We start from the raw sequence: 12,465 nt of genomic DNA, 5'->3' as shown, positions 1-12,465 counted from the left end.
AATGAGATAACTGCTGGACACCTTGTGAAGAAGCTTGCACAGCCAATAGAGAATAAGGTAGTGTCACGTGAAACGGGGTATTGTACCAATCAGAGTATTGTATAAGGCGTGTGGACAAGTCAGTCTTGAGTCTTGTCAAGACGCCTGAACAGTAAACGAGCAAGATGTTAACTCATATTGAGTGTGATTCTTGACTCTGGCCGTTCTTCCCGACACCAATGATGGCCTTCAGATCACAGTTCCCCCATGGCCCTCCTACTTTGCAGCTGCCCCAGCACCTGAACCCTCCCCTGCCCCAGCCTTGTCCCAGGTGGGGCTTTGCAGAAAGCTCTGCTCCAGGGTCTGCCAGAGTCTGGGGAAGGAAGGAAGCTGGGGAGGGCTGTCTGTTCCCCCAAACCAGCCCTTGGCCCAGGAGGAAGGTGGAGATGGCCTAACAGCAAAACTCACTTGCAAACCTGGGACGACCAGCAAGTGCTGGAAATGGACAAAAATTGGGGTGACGAAGGCCCCGAGCCACCTTCCTCATCTGTCCACACCACCAAGGGCACAGACCAGCCTCCTCCTCTCTCCTGCACCTGCATGTCTTCCATGTTTGCCACAAGCCCTGGCTCTGCACCACAAACCCCCGGAGTCAGTCCTTGCCCTGCATGGTCACACACTACAAGCTATACACTGATATTTTTCTCTCCTGGGGGCTTTCCAGCCCAGCACAGCCCCCCTAAACTCTTCCCACTGTTAGGGATGCGCAACTAACCATATCCAATAGGTGTTAAAGCTCAGATTTATTCTTCAGCAAAAGTCAGAAGTCCGGTAACATTTTATAAAACCACAGGCTCGATGTAAAGAGAATTAATACTACATGGCCGACTTAAGAATCCCCAAGATTTAAAGCGATGGCTCAAAATGTGCATATCACTCACCGAAAAACTGAGGGCTCTCTCCCTCAAGGAGTTACCTCGGGCAGCGCTGAGGTTGCAGGATGTTTTTCTGAGTACAATGGCCTTGCTGTTTCTTTGACCGATTGTTTGCTGATCAGTGGTGGATGGGGGTTCTGTATGTTGCAAAATATGTGACAAATTGCTTTTGGATGGCCTTGCAGTTTCTGAAGAAGATAAGTACTTTAGCCCTCTTAGGTAACTGAGCTTAGAAGTATCCATATGGATTATGTCAAAATGCAAGCATAGATAATAGAAGCACTAACAAGCATTCTTTAGGATAAGATGTATCAAACATGCAGAAGATCACACTGCACAGAATCATCTGAGAAGGGTCAAGTAGCAGACAAGAGAGGAAGACTATGGAAGACCACCAGAGGACTCTTGAAGACCACCAGAGACCTTCAATATGCCTGCATAATGGACATTTGCATATGCTAATATTTTCCCCAGAAAACTAATGAATATGTATAACATTTCTCAGAAATCTAGTGAATATATATGTAGAACATGTACTTAACCTGCACAATTAGGCCTGACAGTGTGCATGAAAGGTGGAGCAATCCCCCGTGCACCCAGTGCTGCAATAAAGAATGCCTGCTTTCTAAAACTCCAAAATTGAGTCTTAGAGAGTTTCTTTGACTGGCTTTTTCGGTATCACACTCACCCAAAAGCGGAGGGCTCTCTCCCTCGAGGAGTTACCTTGGGTGGTGCCCCGACCCGATGGGGAGTCCCTGACTGCAGACCCACTGCTCCGAGGAGGAATGTTTCCAACATGTCCTCCAGCAGGACCCTGTTTATACCCCTGTTGAATCTGACCTGTGGTCATTCAATTCTATTGGCTAGGAGGGCCACCTCGGTGTACCTGGCACATCTCGATTGGCCAGTTCAAATTTCAACATGCAGCTTCCAGGGTTTCCTTTCCCTTCTCCCTTCCTGGAGAAGTTCTGTTTCCTGCTGGCAGGATGGGGGTGGGGGGAATGTACTACCACATTGGGTTAAACAATGACAAACTAACAGTGCTGTGTTCACCAATGAACCATATCTCTAAGTGCCACATCCACACATCTTTTAAGTAACTCCAGGGATGGTGACTTAACCACTTCCCTGGGCAGCCTGTTCTCATATTTGATAACCCTTCCACAGAAGAAATTTTTCCTAATATCCAAGCTAGAATCATGAAATCACAGAATCATAGAATGGTTTGGGTTGGAAGGGACCATAAAGTTCATCTAGTTCCAACCCCCTTGCAATGGGCAGGGACACCTTCCACTAGAGCAGGTTGCTCAAAGCCCCATCCAACCTAGCCTTGAACACTTCCAGGGAGGGGGGCAGCCATAACTTCTCTAGGCAACCTGTTCCAGTGTCTCACCACCCACACAGTAAAGATTTTTTCCTAATAGCTCATCTAAACCTACCCTCTTTCAGTATAAAACCAATACCCTCCATCCTATCACTACATTCCCTGTTAAAGAGTCCCTCCCTCCCTTTTCTGTAGGCCCCCTTTAAGTACTGGAAGGCTGCTATAAGGTGTCCCTGGAGCCTGCTCTTCTCCAGGCTAAACAACCTCTCCTCTCACAGCCTGTCCTCATAGGAGAGGTGCTCTAGCCACCCAGTCATCTTTGTGGCCCTCCTCTGGAACCCTTCCAACAGGTCTATGTCTTGCTTCTGTTGGGGGTCCAGAGCTGAAAGCAGTACTCCAGGTGGGATCACAGCAGAGCAGAGTAGAGGGGGAGAATCCCCTCCCTGGACCTGCTGGCCACACTTCCTTTGATGCAGTCCAGGATGCGATTGGCTTTCTGGGCTGTGAGCACACATTGCTGGCCCATGTCCAGCTTTTCACCCAGCAGTATCCCCAAGTCCTTCTCCACAGGGCTGCTCTCAGTCCCTTCATCCCCCAGCCTGTATTGATACCAGGGATTCCCTGACCCCGGTCCTGCACCAATGTTCAACACGTGGTCTTGTCGAACTTCATGAGATTTGCACAACATCACTTCTCAAGCCTGTCACGGTCCCTCTGGATGACATCTCTTCCCTCCAGCATGTCCACCGTACCACACAGCTTGGTGTCGTTGGCAAACTGGCTGAGGGTGCACTCAGTCCCACAGCCCATGTCACCGGCAAAGATTATAAACAGCACCAGGGTTGATTGTGCCTGGCCAACCTTTTTCTTTTCTCTGATGTAAGGACAGAATTGCTGGACTTAGGGAGAGCAGTGGTGGCTTTTTACCTGGAAGTCATGTATTCAGCAATATCCCCCACAATATTCTTGTGTCCAAGATAGGCTAATATAGTCTTCATGTGTGTTTAAGTAGATGGGTAAAAAACAAGCTGCATGGTTGGGCTTGGAAGGATGCTAGATAAAGGGAGAAACTTTTCAATCATGAGCACAGTAGCGCACTGGAAGCTGTTTACCAGGGAGCATCCACCAGCTCTATCCCAGAAAGTGACCAAGGCATGTTTGGATAAAGCCCTGAGTGAGCTGGTCTGATCCTGCTTTGTGCAGGAGGTTGCTTGAGACACTTCCCAAGGCCCCTTCCAGCCTGAACAATCCTGTCCTTCCTTCCCCTTCATGTTTTCAAATTAGGGAAAGCTCTCAGGCTCTCCCTGAACACAAAAATAATTCACATCAGGTGAATTTACAAGTATTTACAAGTATTCCCAAACAGCCCTGACCACATCCTCTGCTTCTCTTTTCATTTGCCACAACCCAAGGTCTTTCTTCCTATCTTAATACCTTTCCAAAAAGAACAGCCTACCTTGTTAATCCTTTCAGAGCAGGGTGCTCAATTACTGTCACCTTCTTTGTACGGAGTCTGCACATGAACCAGAGCTCTGTTTCATTGCAGAAGCAGAGATGAGGCATTTGACCAGCTCCTTGAACTCAGGAATCTGTATGCCGTGCACCCTGAGATTCCTGGGAACACCTAAGCTTTTGTCCAGAGAAGTGGGATTCCCTCTTAGGTGTCCTCACCTGTCTCCTGGCCCATGTGGTACTTCTGGCTCTGAAGAGAATCAAAACACACTTTTTGACTAGGTTCGTTTCATTTTACGTGCTGACATACAGGGCACATGAAGGGAGCTCACAACTCCGGGCTCTTTGCTGAACAGTTAGGACTTTGGACACTGGAAATGCAGGTAACGGTGCTGTGTCCGTGTACACCGCATAAAAACCCTGGCTTCCTTTGTTCCTAACCTGGGATGTGTCCCTTGGCCTTCTCTGGCCAAAAAAGAAACAACTCCCCTATGCCACGTCCCCCTCGCCCCTGAGAAAAGGGAGAAAATATATGGAAGAGGGGTGATTTGGGGGCAATTCTGTCTAAGAGGTGTAATCTTTAAATGACAGCAAAGAGGTAGAAGTGAGAGAAAAAACACTGTTCTAAAACTTCATGGAAGAGGCTAACTACTGAAGTGTAGTAGCCCTTTTGCCAAGTAAGAATGACCGTTGGGGATGAAATTAAAGAGCTTTAATTCATCATCATCATCATCATCGAGAATGAGAAGGAATTCCCTTATAGCACTGTCATGTTACTGTTATCAGTGATAGTACCACTAATTCAAAAGCATCCTTGAGAGCGTCTCTGTTTTTCCTTGGCTCCAAAGCTCAGCCTGCTCAAATTTTAGAAAGACTACTTCAAAACTCTGCAACCCAGATCTCTACAACCTTCTCTCCTTGAAGGTCTTTTACCCCAGAATGGGGAAAACTTCCAATTCAGGCATCAAACCATTGCCCAACCTGCCTGGAGAGCCAGGACAGTTGTGCCACACAGCAGCCAGCCTCAGAGGGAAGCTGGATGTAGTGTGAAGTGGTTCTGACTCAAATGGAAGCTGAAATCCTGAGCTGGCAAGCCAACACTGGCTGCAGTTAGACATCAGATACTTGTCATGACTGTGAGTTCTGACCTCGTTGGCAGAGTTTCTCACACCCCTCACCGAGGAGGGCAGGGTGTTGGGGAGATGGGAGCTTCAGTTTCCCAGATGCCAGGACAGTCCCCAGACCATCCTCCCCTTGGCCACTGGTGTCCCATTTCCTGAGATGTAAAGCTGGTGGACCTTCTGTTGATAATCATGTTAAAATGCATCAATAATCCTTCAAGTATTTGCATGAGTTGCCTAAGGGTATCAGTATTTAAAAAAAAAAAAAAATGTTTAATCTGCCTAAATATAAATATCTGCAACAAAGGAGTCCACATCAGTGGTGGCCATTCTGGGCAGTGCCAATTATATAGGTGCTTGCACTATAAAGGCATGATACCCCATCGACAAGGCTGTTGGCACCCTGTTACTTTGCCTTGCCAGGGAATGCCAGGGCACTTGAAGTTGTTCACCACAGGATCCTGCTTATGAACCTGGAGACTTCCTGGGGTTGCTGACAAAAGACCTGTTCTGTTTCCTCTTCCTGAGCAAGCAGTCTGTAACTGAAAACACAAGGTCACTCCTGCTGACTCCTGCTCTGATCCTAAATGACAAAAGCTAGTCCAACCCGTTGTCTGTCACATAAAGGACCTCCACAAATACAGGCTTCCCCTTCATACAGGGGGCATAGTCCTCGTCCTCCCTGCTGCTCCCTGCGCAGAGCTTGTATCCCTCCATTGCAGCACCATAATTCAGCAAGCTATCTCACCACAAGTAATTTAATCCAAAACCATCACAGTTCTGTGACAAGCCATGGGTCTCCAGCTCCTCCTGGCAGTGCACATTTGGGCCACGACATGTCAGCTGTGGCAGTGTACTGGACCACAGACTTCTCACAGGGAATCACTGGTCCTGACTAGAAAAATATTGAACATCGAGTTCTTAGGGCTGTGCTGGGCTGCACCCTGCTGCACGTACAGCACAGCCATCAAACCTGTGTTACGCTGCACAGATCCCTTGCCCGCAGGACAACCTTAGAGGCATATTGTTGCACAAGAGCCTGCAGGCAGGTCCCACTCTGTACTGGACATCATGCCTCCTGCGTAGTCTTGCCTGTATCTAACAGTGCAGCAAAACATACTCAGGAAAGCATCATTTCTGTTTGACTGTTGAGACGACGAGTAAAGTTGTTCCTTGTAAGAAAATCCTACAGTAGTTTGAATGACCAGAACAGGAGACTGTCTTCTGTGGGTGGGGTCTGCATGGTTTGCTGAATTCAGGTAGAAGGCCCATTTAATGCTACACCACCTGGGGTTCCCACCATCTAAAGAGGCCTGAGATTATCTGCATGGTTCTCTATTTATACTGTTAGCACTAATGCACAGAATGATAAAAGGTACCTCCCAGGGTCCAAGTGTCTTTCTTACTGGGGTCATAACAGGCCAGCACCTCCTCGAGAAAAGAACACTCCCTCAGCACCCTTGGATGCAGCTCGCTCTCATTCCTATGGACTGGTAAGGGTGTAGTTTGCTTGAGTAACCCCGCGCTTGATCCCCATCCACTGCTGGTTGTTATTCTCCAGAGTCCTGCCTCACAGCTCAAAGGCCTGGGAGACAAGGCTGGTATTGACGGAGGCTGTGACGTAGAGTACCTCATATCTATCTAGAGCTACTCTTCCTCATGTCAGCAGTGGTCCTACCTTACCACTTTTTCTTCTTTAACTGTTCCTGAAGTATCAAAAGTTCATCTTGGTGCCCTTGAAATCCTTTTTGATTTTACACTAAAATTTGATGTGGACCATTGCTGTGCTTGGAGTATGCTCTTCTTGAAGACAAGATGTATCCAGGCACACTCTGAAAATTCTTGGTCTTTTCATTGATTGGATCATCAAGGGAGTGAGTAAAAACCCCTGTGTGGCATGCCTCCTGCTCATGCAATGCCTGCAGCTCTTGGGTGGAGAAGGAGCAGACCTTGCCTCTCTGTTGGCATCTGATGACTGATGCCTCTGACTGATGGCTTTAGTGTATGGAAAACAGGCACTAAATCGCACTCTATGTGATGCTATCTGGGACGTCTAGGACACACACTGTGAGTGGGAATTGCTTTCCTCTAGCTCCTGTGAGGTCCCTGCCAGCCTTGGCATCTCGTGTAGCTCTGTGGCCCTGCATTTGGACAGTAAATAGAAGACCTGCCCTTTATTCTATTAGGAAGTGTGGGGACGAAACTGGGACACATGCCATTACAGTCAGTGGAGGTATTGTAAATTCCGCTGATGGAAAAGAGAGAGACCCAGCTGTCGCTATGGTACATGACTGCAGTCGTTCATATGAATACCTGTATCTAGTGCCATGAAGATAAGGAGTAGGAAAAGATTCTTTTGGCCTTCATTTGGGCATAAGCTGTCATGTCACTTGGCCAAAGGAATTTCCCACCAGGCTCATACAGGATTCCCAAGATGTTGCCCTGTCTCTATGAACTTTGCTGTTACCTAAGTATATATTGGACCACCTCTGGCAGTTCAAATGTCACAAGGGATTTGCATTTGAACACCTAACTCCTGCCTTCCATCTCCATTAATTCAGATGGAAGCTGAGACAAGGAGTTCACATGCTCACACCTATTTTGCTCACACCTGAACTGAGGCAAGAGGTATCCCACCTCTTCTGGTTTTGTGGTGTGCATGGGAGGGAGCTGAGCTTCCTTCAAATGCCCTGAGCAGAAATGTGGCATGTAGATGTAACTTTCTCTCCGAGACAAAAATGTTATTTCAGGAAAGAAGTTTTTCTCCTTAACTGAGGGAGGCAACACCAGTGTTTGCTTCAGCCTGTTTCCCGGCAGGTTCCCCTGGAGACCCAGGGACACCTGGAGGGAGCCCAGAGGGGGCAGAGAAAGGGCTGCCTTGAGCTGGTCCTCTGCTGCTGGGCTGGGCTGGGCTCCAGGGCTGGAGGGAAATCATAGCAAGCAGGCAGCACTGCAGAGAGACAGCTCTGCCCAGGAGCAGCTGCTCTGCAAAGCGCAGCAGGGCTGAGGGCACTGCCTGCAGGCACCGAGGTGACAGAAGTGAGGCAGAGAGAGATGCTAAAGGCAGCCTGGGGGGGGAGGAGAGAGGAGAGCTGACCTGGAGAAAAATCTTCACATCCCTTAACAGGGTAAGTGTCTTGTTGCAGGGCAATGCAGCTATGGTTCCTGGAATGATCTCCTAAAGTTGGCACATCCCACAGTCTATGGGATCTCTCAGGAAAACTCTCACAGTTTATGCTGTGTAGACAAAAAGGACGCTCTTTGGAGCACAGCTTCCCTGCTGCACCCTCAGAGGGACAGGGCATGTCAGCTGCCTTCACCCGGGGATGGCTGCAGAGTGTGAAGGTGGGTGTGCAGCCAGGGGTGCCCAGGGCTGTCCTTCTGAGCAGGGTCCTTGCGGCCAGGGGGCTGTGTGCTGGGACAGGGACTCTGCTGCTGGTCAAAGTACTCTGCCTTCCTGGGGAACTCCAGCAGCAGAGTGGGGAGAAGCTGTGGGTGGAAAACCAACTTGCAGTAGGGGAGGGTCCTTCTGCTGACAAGAGGGTGCTGTGTGGATCGGGGCTGCTCACAGCTCCAGATCATCCCCAGGAGATTTCCAAGGTGTATTGGTTTTGTTTGGCAAGGTTTTGGTAGCGGGGGGGGGTTACAGGGGTGGCTTCTGTAAGAAACTGCTGGAAGCTTCCCCTGTGTTCAAGAGAGAGCGAGCCCATATTAGCCGGCTCTGAGACGGACCCGCCGCCGGCCAAGGCCGAGCCAATCAGTGATAGTGGTAACGCCTCTGTGATAACATTTTTAAGAAGGAAAAAGTTGGGACGGAGAGAAAACTGCCGCCGGAGTGAGGAGTGAGAACATGTAAGAGAAACAAGCCTGCGGACACCAAGGTCAGTGAAGAAGGAGGGGGAGGAGATGCTCCAGGCGCCGGAGCGAAGATTCCCCTGCAGCCCGTGGTGAAGACCCTGGTGAGGCAGGCTGTCCCCCTGCAGTCCAGGGAGGTCCACGGTGGAGCAGATCTCCACCTGTAGCCCGTGGAGGACCCCACGCCGGAGCAGGTGGGTTCCCGAAGGAGGCTGTGACCCCGTGGGAACCCCGCGCTGGAGCAGGTTCCTGGCAGGACCTGCGGATCTGTGGAGAGAGGAGCCCACGGAGCAGGCTTTCTGGCAGGACTTGTGACCCCGTGGGGGACCCGCGCTGGAGCAGTGTGCTCCTGAAGGACTGCACACCGTGGAATGGACCCATGCTGGAGCAGTTCGTGAAGAACTGCAGCCCGTGGGAATGGCCCACGTTGGAGGAGTTCGTGGAGGACTGTCTCCCGTGGGTGGGACCCCACGCTGGAGCAGGGGAAGAGTGTGATCAGCCCTCGTCCTGAGGAGGTGAAGCGGCAGAAAATAACGTGTGATGACCATAAACCCCATCCCTGTCCCCCTGTGCCGCTGGGGGGGCTTGGTGGTGAAATCCGGGAGGGTAGTTGTGCCCGGGAAGAACGGAGGGGTGGTGGGAAGGTGTTCTGAGATTTCGTTTTACTTCTCATTACCTTGCTCTGGTTGATTTGTAATAAATTGAGTATGTTTTGCAAATTGAGTCTGTTTTGCCCGTGACGGTAATAGTGAATGATCTCTCCTGTCCTTATCTCGACCCGCGAGCCTTTTGTTATATTTTCTCTCCCCTGTCCAGCTGAGGATGGGGGAGTGATAGAATGGCTTTGGTGGGCACCTGGTGTTCAGCCAGGGTCAACCCATCACAGTCTTTTTGGTGGAGAATGCGGGCAATGTGAGGAATTTGAGATAAGGATAGTAACTGAGAGAGGTAACGGGCAAAACATGGACTGAACGCAGCTAGAGAGTTAAGAGCTGCTTGATGAGTGGGGAATCTTTATTGTTGTAATTGTGGTGAAGGGATGAGGGGTGGATTGTGTGTGTAAATTGTCCACTTTTGTCAGTTTTGTGATGATATTATTTTGATTTTGGTGTGGGGAATTATTTTTGTGATGTGAGTGAAGACTTTGTGTGATGAATGTGGATTTTAATGATAGTTCTTAAAAATGTGATGCACAGAGGCGAGGGGTGGAATGTATTGGTTTTGTTTGGCAAGGTTTTGGTAGCGGGGGGGGGTTACAGGGGTGGCTTCTGTAAGAAACTGCTGGAAGCTTCCCCTGTGTTCAAGAGAGAGCGAGCCCATATTAGCCGGCTCTGAGACGGACCCGCCGCCGGCCAAGGCCGAGCCAATCAGTGATAGTGGTAACGCCTCTGTGATAACATTTTTAAGAAGGAAAAAGTTGGGACGGAGAGAAAACTGCCGCCGGAGTGAGGAGTGAGAACATGTAAGAGAAACAAGCCTGCGGACACCAAGGTCAGTGAAGAAGGAGGGGGAGGAGATGCTCCAGGCGCCGGAGCGAAGATTCCCCTGCAGCCCGTGGTGAAGACCCTGGTGAGGCAGGCTGTCCCCCTGCAGTCCAGGGAGGTCCACGGTGGAGCAGATCTCCACCTGTAGCCCGTGGAGGACCCCACGCCGGAGCAGGTGGGTTCCCGAAGGAGGCTGTGACCCCGTGGGAACCCCGCGCTGGAGCAGGTTCCTGGCAGGACCTGCGGATCTGTGGAGAGAGGAGCCCACGGAGCAGGCCTTCTGGCAGGACTTGTGACCCCGTGGGGGACCCGCGCTGGAGCAGTGTGCTCCTGAAGGACTGCACACCGTGGAATGGACCCATGCTGGAGCAGTTCGTGAAGAACTGCAGCCCGTGGGAATGGCCCACGTTGGAGGAGTTCGTGGAGGACTGTCTCCCGTGGGTGGGACCCCACGCTGGAGCAGGGGAAGAGTGTGATCAGCCCTCGTCCTGAGGAGGTGAAGCGGCAGAAAATAACGTGTGATGACCATAAACCCCATCCCTGTCCCCCTGTGCCGCTGGGGGGGCTTGGTGGTGAAATCCGGGAGGGTAGTTGTGCCCGGGAAGAACGGAGGGGTGGTGGGAAGGTGTTCTGAGATTTCATTTTACTTCTCATTACCTTGCTCTGGTTGATTTGTAATAAATTGAGTCTGTTTTGCCCGTGACGGTAATAGTGAATGATCTCTCCTGTCCTTATCTCGACCCGCGAGCCTTTTGTTATATTTTTCTCTCCCCTGTCCAGCTGAGGATGGGGGAGTGATAGAACGGCTTTGGTGGGCACCTGGTGTTCAGCCAGGGTTAACCCATCACACAAGGGCACTTTCCAAGGGCAAGGTCAAAGCAGGGATTGCTATAAAGTTAAGGAGCTTTCCTGAGTTTGGTTTTCTGTTTCCTACTCTTGGAGAATTTTCAGGGGAAATGGAAAATGAGCTGTCGTGCTTGAACAAGTCAGAGACTCCTGAGGTGACACTCTGAGGGATCAGTAAGTCTGACAGGAGCCTCCTGAAGTAGAGCACAGGGACTGAGAAGAACTGCCTGGCTGTGTTGGTGCCTGGGAGGTGGCATGTACAGCTGGGTAAGGCTTAACTATTTCCTGACTGCCCAGCTGCCTCTGCATTTGCCTCTCTGAGCCAGTCAGTCACTGCATTTTTTCTTGATTCTCCACTAGTGTGTTATTGCTACTATTGCCTTATTCTGGCTGTTTCTCTTGGCTGGGAGTTTCAACTGCAGAGTCACAGGCTGATCTTTGGGTCCTCCCATGCAGCTGTGTCCATGGGAACAAGGTTACAGGTGTCCAAGCTTTCCTCCAAGCTGTGGGGCTGTGGGCAATGCAGCCTGTGTCATTCCCTAGGAAATGAGCTGACTCTCCCTTCCTGAGATACCATCATCAGGACACTTGGCTATTTTCTTGGGGTGTCCTTCCTAGCTGTGAGCTGCCCTCCAGAATGCAGGTCTGTCCCATAGCATCTTGGTGTTACCTGAATGCCCCATGGAAAAGCACAGAGACTCCATGAGCGAGGAAATGCTGCTGGGTTTGTGAAATGAACCATGTGTGTCCTTGGCAAGAGGTGGGGTGCAGAGACATTCAGGAAGGGGGAGTCACTTGGTGCTGGGCAGTGGATCTCTCTGCGCTCAGTAGTGCCTGGAGTCTCTTCAGGTTAACACAGGAGTGTTATTACCCTCCATCTCAGAAAGTTAAGAGCTAAGGGTAGCTAGAAAGAAGACAGAGTGACGGATCAGCTCTCCTCACACTGCACTATGCCACAGGCAGTACTTTTTCCCCGCAGGACCCACTTTGTTTTATCTGAATGCAGCAGAAATGATGAGGATTTCTGAAGTGCAAGAATATTACCCAGTAATGCAAGAATATTACCTCTCAGGGGGAGAGGTGTAACCCCCCCTATCTCTCAAACAATGCTTTGATTGTGTTTCTTAGCCCTGGCAGTGCAGATGTTGACAAACACTTTTACATTAGGAGTAGTTTCATCTGACCAATTCAAACACCAGAACTAACTGGCACCATTCCCAGAAAGCCACTGCTGCAGAGCAGGGCTGACTCTTTGGCAGCCAGTAGACAGAGGTCCTGCTAGTCATGGCACACCCAGCCAGCACCAACCAGAGCTCCATCCACACAGCTGAACAGAGATCTCGTTGAAATGGTAAAAATCTAGTGAACATGTATTATGAGAAATGGATTTGATTTTGGTCAGAGAATAATACCCTAACTTGTCACTGCCCTTGCCTCCTTGTTCAGTGCTCCACAGCCAGAGGCAGCAG

Source organism: Accipiter gentilis, unplaced genomic scaffold, assembly GCF_929443795.1.
Source record: "Accipiter gentilis unplaced genomic scaffold, bAccGen1.1, whole genome shotgun sequence".
In the NCBI taxonomy this organism is placed as follows: Eukaryota; Metazoa; Chordata; class Aves; order Accipitriformes; family Accipitridae; genus Astur; species Astur gentilis.
Note: the sequence above shows the minus strand (reverse complement) of the source record.